Here is a 12940-nt window from a genome sequence, read left to right as displayed (position 1 = left end):
TCTGTATTTTTAATGGAGACAGGGTTTCACCATGTTGGCCAGGCTGGTCTCAAACACCTGACCTCATGATCCGCCCACCTCAGCCTCTCAAAGTGCTGGGATTACAGGCGTGAGCCACTGTGCCCAGCTGCTCTAAGTATTTTAAAACATCATGGCATACAATATGATTTCTGTAGAGATTATATAGTCATTTCTCCATACACAAAGCATTAATAACATTCCTACTAGAGTTGTCTTTATATTAAAGCTGATAGAAAAATAATAGGTGCTATTTACCAAAATAGTGGCTTAATGTACAGATTCTGGACTAAGACTGCTTGGGTTCAAAGCCTGATTCTGCTACTTATAAGCTGTGTGACTCTAGGCAAGTCGCTTAAACTGTTTCCTCATTTATAAAATGATAATTGCAGTAAATGATAGGACCTACTTCATAGCGATGCTGTGAGGCTCCAATGAGATAGTACATGCAAAGCTCTGGAGCCCAGCACATTAATGCATTTAAAAACCTTTTACAGTCGGGCACGGTGGCTCAAGCCTGTAATCCCAGCACTTTGGGAGGCTGAGGTGGGTGGATCACGAGGTCAAGAGATTGACCTATTAAAAATACGAAAAATTAGCTGGGCATGGTGGTGCTTGCCTATAATCCCAGCTACTCAGGAGGCTGAGGCAGGAGAATTGCCTGAACCCAGGAGGTGGAGGTTGCTGTGAGCCAAGAAGAGTGAAACTCCGTCTCAAGAAAAAAAAAAAAAGGTACTTTGGGCCAGGCATGGTGGCTCACACCTGGGAGGCCAAGGTGGGTGGATCACTTCAGTCCAGGAGTTCAAGACTATCTCTACTAAAAATACAAAAATTAGCCAGGTATGGTGGTCCATGGCTGTAGTCCCAGCTACTTGGGAGGCTGAGGCAGGAGGATCACTTGAGCCTGGAGGCGGAGGTTGCAGTGAACTGAGATTGCACCACTGCACTCCACCTTGGGCAACAGAGTGAGACCCTGGCCCCTCCACCTCTGCCCCACAAAAAAACGTGAAAACCATTCTTTGTATATTTTGTTCCTTTTTTTTTTTTTTTGAGTCGGAGTTTCGCTCTTGTTACCCAGGCTGGAGTGCAATGACACGATCTCGGCTCACTGCAACCTCCGCCTCCTGGATTCAGGCAATTCTCCTGCCTCAGCCTCCTGAGTAGCTGGGATTACAGGCACGCGCCACCATGCCCAGCTAATTTTTTGTATTTTTAGTAGAGATGGGGTTTCACCATGTTGACCAGGATGGTCTCGATCTCTTGACCTCGTGATCCACCCGCCTTGGCCTCCCAAAGTGCTGGGATTACAGGCTTAAGCCACAGCGCCTGGCCTGTTTTTTTTTGACAGAGTTTCAGTCTTGTCACCCAGGCTGGAGTTCAATGGCTCAATCTCATGCAACCTCTGCCTCCCAAGTTCAAGCAGTTCTCCTCCTTTAGCCTCCTGAGTAGCTGGGATTACAGGCACCTGCCATTGTACCTGCCTAATTTTTGTATTTTTAGTAGAGGCAGGGTTTCACCCTGTTGGCAGGCTAGTCTCAAATTCCTGACCTCAGATGGTCCGCCCACCTCAGTCTCCCAAAGTGCTGGGATTACAGGAGTGAGCCACTGCCCCCATCTATTTTGTTCAGTTTTTAAAGCTATCTTTAGTGGGCAGGATTTTCCTAGTCCACCATGACCAGAAGTATAATATTAATTGTCTAATCCCTTCCTCCACCTTGCCTCAAATAAAATGTAAGCTCCTTGAGGGATTCATTGCATATAATTGGTGTTTAATAAATAAACTAGCATATAATAGGTGTTTACTAAATACTTGTTGAATGAGCAAAGAAAGAAATAGAACAAATGATTGGCCCATGGAGGGCTGTAGGACCCTTGACTGGTAGAGGTTAGCCCTTGCTCAGCCCACAGAGAGCTGACCAACCACAGCTAAGCAGGGCACTGTAGCTGGGAGGCTGGATCGTGGTGCTAGGTGGTCTGGGTTCCAATCACAGCTCTACCATTTACTGCCTGTCTGACCTCAGCTAAATTACTTAACCCTCCTGTTCCTCAGTTTCCATCGACTCATATGAGCACTGATGAATAAATATGTAAGTAAAGGGGTCAGAATTGCAGCCAGCTTGTGGCATGTGCTGTGCGAGCATTTGCCATCATGAGGATAAGAGCCAGCAGGTGTCGCCACAGCCCCAGCATTTTGGGAGGCCAAGGTGGGCTGATCACAAGGTCAAGAGATTGAGACCATCCTGGCCGACATGGTGAAACCCAACCCCGTCTCTACTAAAAATACAAAAATTAGCTGGGCATGGTGGCGTGAACCTGTAGTCCCAGCTACTCAGGAGGCTGAGGCAGGAGGATTGCTTAAACCCAGGAGGCGGAGATTGCAGTGAGCTGAGATCGTGCCACTGCACACCAGCCTGGTGACAGCAAGACTGTCACAAAAAAGAGAGACAGGCTCTCACTCTGTCACCCAGTGTGCAGTGGCACAATCATAGCTCACTGCAGCCTCGACCTCCCTGGGTTCAGGTGATTCTCCCACCTCAGCCTCCCAAGGAGCTGCAACTGCAGGCATACACAACCATGCCCAGCTAATTTTTTTTTTTTTTTGTAGAGATGACATCTCACTGCATTGCCCAGCAGTCTGAAGAAGTTCTTATTTCCCTTCCAAGTACATAGTTGGTCACAAAATGTTTTCTGTGTTTCAGGAAGGGGCAAATGCAATGCCTCATTCAGTCATTTATTAAGTGTTGACTATGTGCTGGACGCTGTGTTAGGTACTGGCCAGATATATTCGAAGAAGTGGTAATGCTGGGCTCCTGCTATGGGCTGGGAGCTCCGCCCTGTGCTTTATCTTATCCCAGTTAATTCCTTGTAAAGCAGTCTACATAGAAGATTCTGGAGCTGCTCCCTTCCCATCCTCCATATAGGAGCTAATCTCAAAGCTTTTATGGGCATGGAGCCCAGCTTTGGGCTCTCTCTCTGTCTTTTTTTTTTTGGTGCAAGTCTAAAAGGCTGCATTTGGGGTGTGGAGAATTGAAGCGAGAGAATTTATACTAATACTTTAAGAGAGACAGACATTTTGCAGAATTTGAAGATTATAACAGGAAAATTTCTGTTTTGTTTTGTTTTTGAGATAGAGTTTTACTCTTGTTACCCGGGCTGGAGTGCAGTGGCGCAGTCAAGGCTCACTGCAACCTCCACCTCCCAGTTTCAAGTAATTCTCCTACCTCAGTCTCCCGAGTAGCTGGGATTACAGGCATGCATCACCACACCTGGCTCATTTTGTATTTTTAGTAGAGATGGGGTTTCTCCATGTTGGTCAGGCTGGTCTTGAACTCCCAACCTCAGGTGATCCACCCGCCTCGGTCTCCCAAAGTGCTGGGATTAAAGGCGTGAGCCACCACACCTGGCCGTAATGGGCTAATCTTCTTTCTCTTTATGAGTTTAGACAAAATGCTCTTGAAGAATTAAGGCCTGACCTTAGGAGGAGCGTGTGTATACCTATGTTTGTTCCTGTGAAAGGATAATATGTTGGGCCCCCAAAATGGCTAAGCTAAAAGGAAAACTCAAGCTGGGAACTGCTCCCGTTTTATTCAAAGTAACCCCTCTTGGTAGTGGGCAGGGGGTTGGGGGGTGGCTCATGCCTGTAATCCTAGCATTTTGGGAGGCCGAGGTGGATGGGTCACCTGAGGTCAGAAGTGCGAGACTGGCTGGGCGCGGTGGCTCACGACTATAATCCCAGCACTTTGGGAGGCTGAGGCAGGTGGATCATGAGGTCAAGAGATCAAGACCTGGTCAACATGGTGAAACCCCGTCTCTACTAAAAATACAAAAATTAGCTGGGCATGGTGACGCGCGCCTATAGTCCCAGCTACTTGGGAGGCTGAGGCAGGAGAATTGCTTGAACCCAGAAGGCGGAGCTTGAGGTGAGCTGAGATCGTGCCATTGCACTCCAGTCTGGGTAACAAGAGTGAAACTCCGTCTAAAGAAAAAAAAAGAAAAAGAAGAAGTGCCGGACCAGCTGGCCAATATGGTGAAACCCTGTCTCTATCAAAAACACTAAAATTAGCTGGGTGTGATGGTGGTGGACGCCTATAATCCCAGCTGCTCAGGAGGCTGAGGCAGGAGAATTGCTTGAACCCAAGTAGGTGGAGGTTGCAGAGAGAGCAGAGATTGTGCCACTTCAGCCTGGGTGAAAGAGTGAAAGTCGACCTAAAAAGAAAACAAAAAACAAAAATGGTGTGACCTCTGTGCTCACTGAGATAAATGCATATCTGGGCGGGGCATAGCGGCTCATTCCTGTAATCTCAGGACTTTGGTAGGCAGAGGTGGGTAGATCACATGAGGTCAGGAGTTCGAGACCAGACTGGCCAATATGGTGAAATCCCATCTTTACTAAAAATACAAACATTTGCCAGGCATAGTAGCAGGTGCCTGTAATCCCAGCTACTCAGGAGACTGTGGGAGTCTACTTGCACTTTGGGGAACTACTCAGGTAGATCATGAGGTCAGCAGTTCGAGACCAGCCTGACCAACATGGTGAAACCCCATCTCTACTAAAAATACAAAAATTAGCCGGGCATACTGGGGCATGCCTGTAATCCCAGTTACTCAGGAGGCTGAGGCAGGGGAATCGCTTGAACCTGGGAGGAGGAGGTTGCAGTTAGCTGAGATTGCGCCACTGCACTTCAGCCTGGGTGACAGAATGAGACTCCATCTCAAAAGAAAAAAAAAGAATGCAACCATTTGTCTCTTGTCCGTTTGTGACCTGGAAGCCTCTTCCCCACTTCAAGCTGTCCCACCTTTCCAGACCAAACCAATGTTCATCTTATATATGTTGATTGATGTCTCATGTCTCTAAAATGTATAAAACCAAACTGCTCTGAACACCTTGGACACATGTTGTTAGGACCACCTGAGGGTGTGTAATGGGAGGGCGTCCTGAACCTTGGCAAAATAAGCTTTCTAAATTAACTGAGACCTGTCTCAGATTTTCGGGATTCACACTCTGAAAGTTGCCTAGACAAAACGTACCTGAAACTCTCACAGAGGGGCTGAAAGCTAAGGGAGACCTGCTTGGTGGGTCCCTACCTGCTACGGGCCGCACTTAGGACCCCAAACTCCCTTTTCTCCCCAGACTTTTCTGTAAGGTGCCAGTTACAAATGCTCATGATTATTGATTCACACAGTGGACACGTGTTTGCTGAGCAACTACTATGCACCAGAACAGACTTGAGAAGTGTGCAGCTGGAGCAGGGAATGCATCCCCAAGAATGAGGGCTTTTGGAGGGCGGTGGGAACATGCTTCAGGGCAGCTGGGAAGAGCAAGCCTTCAGAGACCACATCAGACTCTGAGGATGGGAGTCAGGTTTGGAGCTGCAGGGGCACCTGGTCAGAGCCCTCTTGGGAAGAATCCATTGCTTGGGTGCTTTTACCTGGGACTCTGGGACAAAGCTACCCAACCCGGGGATCAGCTGGGTTTTCTTAGCACCTGGGAAGTCGAGGTAAACATTCAACAGACAAGGCAAACCCCTTGCCCTGGCTCCACCAAGCAACCACTCACCCCGGCTTCTCACAAACGTGGTCATATCCCTGGAGATTCAAGGAGGAGGTCACATCTCAGGAACCTTCACTCTCCTGATCCTCCTCCATGTTCCAGAATAACCAGAAAATTATTTTGCCCAACCAACTAGGAATTCCGGCCTTCTGGGGGGGCCTCAACTTCTCTCCAACAAGGCTTATCAAAGATTTTTTTTTTTTTTTTTTTGAGACATGGTCTCACTCTGTCATCCAGGCTGGAGTGCAGTGGAGAAGTCTCAGCTCACCGCAGCCTCTGCTTGGGACAAGCAGAGGGACAAGCTCAGGCGATCCTCCTACCTCAGCTACCCAAGTACATAGGACCATGGGCGCACACCACTGTCCTCAGCTAATTTTAAAATTTTTTGTAGAGATGGTGTCTTGTTATGTTTTTCAGGCTGGCCTCAAACTCCTGGGCTCAAGTGATCCTCCTGCCTTGGCCTCCCAAAGTGCTGGGATTACAGGTATGAACTGCTGCACTGGGCCAAAGAATTTTTATTTTTGCACAAATAAATCGTGCTTCCTCTGAAAGGAATTCCAGTGAACACAATTTTCTCCACCTCATCACCATGAGGTTGAGGCCACAGCTGTAAGTTCTCTGTTGTTATTGTCTCTATTCACCCTCAGTAAAGTGTGGGACACACCACAGTGTGGGAAAAGAGAGACCCAAGATGAGAAAGGAAAGCAAGAACCTCTGGCGTGGTGTCATGGGAAGGAAGCAGCACACCTTGAGGGGACAGGCCAGGAGTCCAGGTATGACCCACGACCCACAATGAAAAGCAGCTGGGAACGAGGGGATGCATGCAGACAGTGAAGGAAGACCCAGGACAGACGGGAAAGGAACTTCCACTTACTCTCTTTTTTTTTGGGGGGGACAGTCTTGCTCTGTCGCTCAGGCTGGAGTGCAGTGGCGTGATCTTGGCTCACTGCAACCTCCACCTCCCGGGTTCAAGCGATTCTTTTACCTCAGCCTCCCAAGTAGCTGGGATTACAGGTGTGCACCACCATGCCCGGCTAAGTTTTGTATTTTTAGTAGAAACGGAGTTTCATCATGTTGGCCAGGCTAGTCTTGAACCCCTGACCTCATGATCTATCCACCTCAGCCTCTCAGAGGGCTGGGATTACAGGCGTGAGCCACCACACCCAGCCAGAATTTCCACTTTCTCACTGCATGTCAGAGACTACTGGGCCCCACAGCGGGGCAAGGGCAGTTGTTGACTTGTGACAGGTATGTCATTTACAGATGACAAGATTGAGACGCAGGGACACAGTCTATTTCTGAAGGTCACATGGCTCAGGGCAGAGCCAGGCTTTGAAACCACACCTGCTTTTCTGCTAAGTTGCTCTGCCCGTCTTCTCTGTGGGTTTCTTGTAAGGTATTTGTTTAATGACTGCTATCACAAGGCACGTTTTATTCACCTGTGGGGAGCTGGTACCATTCATGTAATACAATCATTCAGTTTGACTCTCATCCGTGTTTTTGCTGTAGCTGCTGCTGCTTTTTCTACACTCTAGTTTTCCAAACCTCGGGTGCAGTGGGGCATTGAGTCTCCTTGTCCGTCCAGGCAAGAAAAAAATAATCACTTCAGAATGAGTCAGTAGGAAGGCAGCACAAACAGGCAAGTAAGAAAATGACTTCAACTTTGGGAGGCCGAGGCAGGTGGATCACGAGGTCAAGAGATCAAGACCATCCTGTTCAACATGGTGAAACCCCGTCTCTACTAAAAATACAAAAAATTAGCTGGGCATAGTGGTATGTGCCTGTAATCATAGCTACTCAGGAGGCTGAGGCAGGAGAATTGCCTGAACCCAGGAGGCAGAGGTTGCGGTGAGCCGAGATCATGCCATTGCACTCCAGCCTGGGTAACAAGAGCGAAACTCTGTCTCAAAAAAAAAAAGAAAGAAAGAAAGAAAATGACTTCAGAACGCTGTTCTAATCAGGTAGCAACTTGGTAGAGAGAGAAACCGGTATAACCTGTTCCATCACCTCAGAGTGCAGAGTTTCACCTAAGTGTTAGAGTCTTTCTCACCTCCCCATCCAGCTTTCTGATTTTCCCCCCATAAGCTGAGGACTTCAGGCATGGCTCCATCCAGGGGTTTGAATCATATCATGCGGACTCTAAACCTTTCTATTCTCTACCCTTTATTGCTCCTTGTTATTATTGGGCTTCATTTTCAGATGAGATCTGGGGTGTTCAGGGTGGTGTGGTTATAGATTGGGCCTTACTTTAAAATCTGTTCTTGCCACCTGACAGCTAGGTGGCCGCTGGCAGCTCCAAGCCTACATTTGCCTTTTTTTCCTTTTGAAACAAAGTGTTGCTCTATTGCCCAGGCTGGAGTGCAGTGGTACAGCCTCAGCTCACTGCAACCTCTACCTCCCGGGTTCAAGCAGGTCTCGTGCCTCATCCTCCTGAGTAGCTGGGATTACAGGCACCCGCCACCACACCCAGATAATTTTTGTATCTTTAGTAGAAATGGGGTTTCACCATGTTGGCCAGGCTGGTCTGGAACTCCTGACCTCAAGTGATCCGCCCACCTCAGCCTCCCAAAGTGCTGGGATTACAGGCATGAGCCATAGCGCCCAGCCGCCTGCACTTGTCTTTATAGCGCTCAGGAAGTTGCAGGAGTTTGACTCTGGCAGAAGCCGTGGGAGTGTTCTGATTGGCCTGGTTTGGGAGATGGGATACTTAAAGTCAGAATTTGACCGTGTGACCTCCTTGGGGTATGGAAGAGGACTCTGGGATTACAGGCGTGAGCCTTGGTGCCTGGCCCTATATTGAGGTTTTTAGTTGCCACTTTCGAGTTCTCACCCAGAGCATCTGGGGATAGGACAGGCTTTCCTGTATCCTGTGTCAGTGCTCACTGGATTAGAATTACGGTGAGGTGAGTGAGGCGGCGTAGGACAAGTGCAGGATCAGATCCTCCCTGTTCTGTATTTATTTTTTATGTTTTTAGGGATGGGATCTCACTGTGTTGCCCTGGCTGGTCATGGACTCCTAGGTTCAAGGAATTCTCTCACTTCAGTCTCCCAAAGTGCTGGGATTACAGGCGCGAGCCACCATGCCTAGCCTAAATGTTTAATATGTAGTGAATCATGGGGTTTTTGACATTAATTTTGATTTTTTGAAATATTGTATTATTAATCTTAACTGTTAAGCTTTTTTGGCATCCACTTAAATCTTGTGTCTGATTCTCCTCACCCTTACATGGCAAGCTTTCATGTAAGAAAAAAAGGCTTTGCAAGTTTGTTTTTTTTTTTAAAGATGGGGTTTCTCCATGATGGCCAGGCTGGTCTTGAACTCCCGACCTCAGGTGATCCACCCACCTCGGCCTCCCAAAGTGCTAGGATTACAGGCGTGAGCCACCGCACCCGGCTTTTTTTTTTTTTTTTTTTTTTTAAGACGGGGTTTCACCATGTTGGTCAGACTGGTTTTGAACTTCCTACCTCTGGTGATCCGCCTGCCTTGGCCTCCAAAGTGCTTGGATTACAGGCGTGGGCCATCACGCCAGCCAAGTTTTTGTTTTTAAAACAAAGTCTTTTTGTTCCGCTAGCAATAAGAACTTTCAGTTCAGCGCCACCTCTTGTTTTGTTTACTAGCGCGGCCGCTTCTCTACTCCAGGGAGCAAAAACGGGGTTACATAGCTCAACCACGAGGGGACGCCAAAGAACAGCTCATAAAGTCGAACCGTTCCTAAGGACGTCCTCCAGGAATGACATTCACCAGCCTGGATTCCTTTTCTCGCTGAAGAAAACCCATCCATTTTGTGATTCTCTGCCTGTCAAATACTCCAGTCTCAAGTAAGCCTCGAATACATGAGCCAGATTCAAGGTTATGTTTGGATTCTATTCTAAAAGTACCCAAAGATGACATTTATATTGGCTGCAATGATCAGAAAGCCAGCCCAAAATTGCATGGGGATCTGAGTTAATCTGATTTGTGTTTAAACCTTGGCATGTGTGATGCAGGGCAAGGCCTCTTGGTAGGGAGACCAAACCTCCTTTTTTTTTTTTTGAGATTAAGTTTTGCTCTTGTTGCCAAGGCTGGAGTGTAGTGGCTCGATCTTGGCTCACTGCAACCTCCACCTCCGGGGTTCAAGCGATTTCTCCTGCCTCAGCCTCCTGAGTAACTAGGATTATAGGCACACGCCACCACACCCAACTAATTTTTTGTATTCTTAGAAGAGACAGGTTTCACCATGTTAGCTGGGAGAATCTTGAACTCCTGACCTCAGGTGATCCACTTGCCTCAGCCTTCCAAAATGCAGGGATTACAGGCGTGAGCCAGCGTGCCCTGCCAAGACCAAACTTCTTAATATTCCCGGGTCAGTAAAAGTCCTGCATCTTGACCCTTCAGTTCCAGAAAACTGGCCTGCTGGTCCCTCTACCTGCTTGACTCCCAGTTTTCATCATCTGTGAAATGGACATAAGGCTAGTACCTTCTATGACGTGTTTATGGATGAACTCAATGAGATGATGATATATACAGTAGGTGCTGAATAAAAATTAGCTCAGTTTTGTTAGCAAGTAATACCATAGGTGTTTGCAATTCCAGGCATGGCCTAAGTTCCTATAAAACTATTTAAACAGAACCCTAGCTTTTTTTTTTTTTTTTTTTTTCTTTTGAGGCAGAGTCTCACTCTGTCACCCAGGATAGAGTACAGTGGCTCCATCACCACTCACTGCAACCTCTGCCTCCCAAAGTGATTGTCCTGCCTCATCCTCCCGAGTAGCTGGGGTTACAGACAGCCACCATTATGCCTGAGTAATTTTTGTCTTTTTAGTAGAAACAGGGTTCCATCATGTTGGCCAGGCTGGTCTCCAAGTCCGGGCCTCAAGTGATCCACCCACCTTGGCCTCCCAAAGTGCAGAGATTACAAGGGTGAGCCACCATGCCCAGCTGAGCCCTAGCATTAAAAAAAAAAAAAACTTTAATGTAAGAGAGAAGGGGTATTGCTATGTTGCCCAGGCTGCTCTCAAACTCCTGGGCTCAAGCCATCCTCCGACTTCAGCCTCCCGAAGTGCTGGCATTACAGGTGTGAGCCACCGTGCTTGGCCACAGAGTCCTAGCACTTTTAACACCCCACTTACACATTCAAATCACTTCCAGAGATATTTGCTAGTGTTTACTACCTATGAAGAAATTATTAGCAGGTTAGAGGTTATGGTCATTTTTTAAAAAGATAATATTGTTCTTTCTTTCTTTCTTTTTCTTTCTTTTTTTTTTTTTTTTTTGAAACAGAGTTTCACTCCTGTTGTCCAGGCTGGAGTGCAGTGGCTCAATCTCTGCTTACTGCAACCTCCGTGTCCCGGATTCAAGCGATTCTCCTACCTCAGCCTCCTGAGTAGCTGAGACTACCCACCACCATGCCTTGCTAATTTTTGCATTTTTAGTAGAGATGGGATTTCATTATGTTGGCTAGGCTAGTCTTGAACTCCTGACCTCATGATCGGCCCTCCTCAGCCTCCCAAAGTGCTGGGATTACAGGCATGAGCCACTGTGCCCAGCTGCTCTTTCTCAAGGATGCTATAATGTCTCGGAGACAGAAACATGGAAAATTGGAGACATGGTAGAGGGGAAAGAAATCCATGCCCCTCGCCCGCTGTTGTAGGTGTTTATTTCCTCCTGGCTGGGTAACTTACCTAGCAGTGGTCTAACTTATCTTTCCAGCCCCATTTTACTCTCCTTCCATTCCAACTGACAAACTACCAGGTAAGTCTTAAGGCAGTCTGCATTCTGTTTTCCAGAACACAATGCCTCCTTTACCATGGCATTCTTTTTACAACGGGGCCTCAGAAAACTTTCAAGCCTTATCTCTCAAACAAACCAGACGACTCCCTTGCTCAAACAAGTCCTCTGTTTTCCCTCCTCCGCGTGATTACTCACAGTATTTCCTAAGTTGGAGCGCCCCACCTCATTCCTGCCTGTCAGACATAAGCTCTTCTGTGTGTGGCCTCAGTGGGTTCTCCACGGCATAGGGGCACTCTGTTCCCAGATCTCGTTTCTACCATCCTTTCACCTTTGTTCGCGTTTGCATCATTTCATCGACCCCGTTCTTGATTGTAGCAAAGCTGATCTATTTCACTTTTTTTTATATTTCCTCTAGTTCCTTGTACGGAGCCAACATATATTTATTGAATTGCACCCAGGATCTTTTTTTTTTTTTTTTAACAGTATTTCGCTGTTGTTGCCCAGGCTGGAGTGCAATGGTGCAATCTCAGTTCACTGCAACCTTGCCTCCTGGGTTCAAGTAATTCTCCTGACTCAGGCTCCTGAGTAGCTGGGACTACAGGCATGCACCACCACGCCCTGCTAATTTTTTGTATTTGGTAGAGATGGGGTTTCACCATGTTGGTCAGGTTGGTCTCAAACTCCTGACCTCAGGTGACCCACCCACCTCGGCCTCCCAAAATGCTGGGATTTCAGGCATGAGCCACCGTGCCCGGCCTGCACCCAGGATCTTCTTCTTATTATTATTTTAATTCCATCACCCAGACTGGAGTGCAGTGGCGCAATCTCAGCTCACTGCAGCCTCTGCCTCCCAAGTTCAAGCAATTCTCCTGCCTCAGCCTCCCTAGTAGCTGGGACTACAGGCATGCAGCATCACAGCTGGCTAATTTTTTTTTTTTTTGAGACGGAGTTTCGCTCTTGTCACCCAGGCTGGAGTGCAATGGCACGATCTCAGCTCACTGCAACCTCCGCCTCCTGGGTTCAAGCAATTCTCCTGCCTCAGCCTCCCGAGTAGCTGGGACTACAGGCACGCACCATTATGCCCAGCTAATTTTTGTATTTTTAGTAGAGACGGGGTTTCACCTTGTTGACGAGGATGGTCTCGATCTCTTGACCTCATGATCCACCCGCCTCGGCCTCCCAAAGTGCTGGGATTATAGGCATGAGCCACCGCGCCCGGCCAATTTTTGTATTTTTAGTAGAGATGGGATTTCACCATGTTGGCCAGGCTAGTCTCAAGCTCCTGGCCTCAAGTGATAAACCTGCCTCACCCTCCCAAAGTGCTTGGATTACAGGCACGAGCAACTGCACCCAGCTATAAAATGAGCCAGGTGTAGTGGCTCACACCTGTAATCCCACTGTTTGGGAGGCTGAAGTGGAAGGATCACCTGAAGCCAGGAGTTTGGGACTAACTTTGGCAACATAACCAGACCCTGTCTCTACAAAAAAATTTAAAAATTAGTCAAGCAAGGTGGTAAGAACCTGTAGTCCCAAGCTCCTCGGAGGCTGAGGCACGAGGATCACTTGAGCCCAGGTGTTGGAGGCTGCAGTGAGCTATGATCATGCTACTGCACTCTAGCCTGAGCGACACACTAAAACGCCAACACACACACACACACACA

At 47.7% G+C, this 12940-nt stretch overlaps 1 long non-coding RNA gene across 1 annotated transcript in view; it reads left to right on the top strand.

Moving 5' to 3' along the window:
- LOC108590263 (uncharacterized) overlaps positions 1-9413 on the top strand; it is a 96022-nt gene extending 86609 nt beyond the window's left edge. The window contains exons 6-8 of the long non-coding RNA XR_008474115.2: positions 5987-6053; positions 6217-6342; positions 9188-9413. This is a non-coding gene — a long non-coding RNA (uncharacterized LOC108590263). The remainder of the gene's footprint in view (positions 1-5986; positions 6054-6216; positions 6343-9187) is intronic.
- Positions 9414-12940: the final 3527 nt, after the last annotated feature.

This window comes from Callithrix jacchus, chromosome 1, assembly GCF_049354715.1.
Source record: "Callithrix jacchus isolate 240 chromosome 1, calJac240_pri, whole genome shotgun sequence".
In the NCBI taxonomy this organism is placed as follows: domain Eukaryota; kingdom Metazoa; phylum Chordata; class Mammalia; order Primates; family Cebidae; genus Callithrix; species Callithrix jacchus.
The sequence above is the reverse complement of the archived record's forward strand: the minus strand, read 5'-3'. Positions and strand labels throughout refer to the sequence as shown.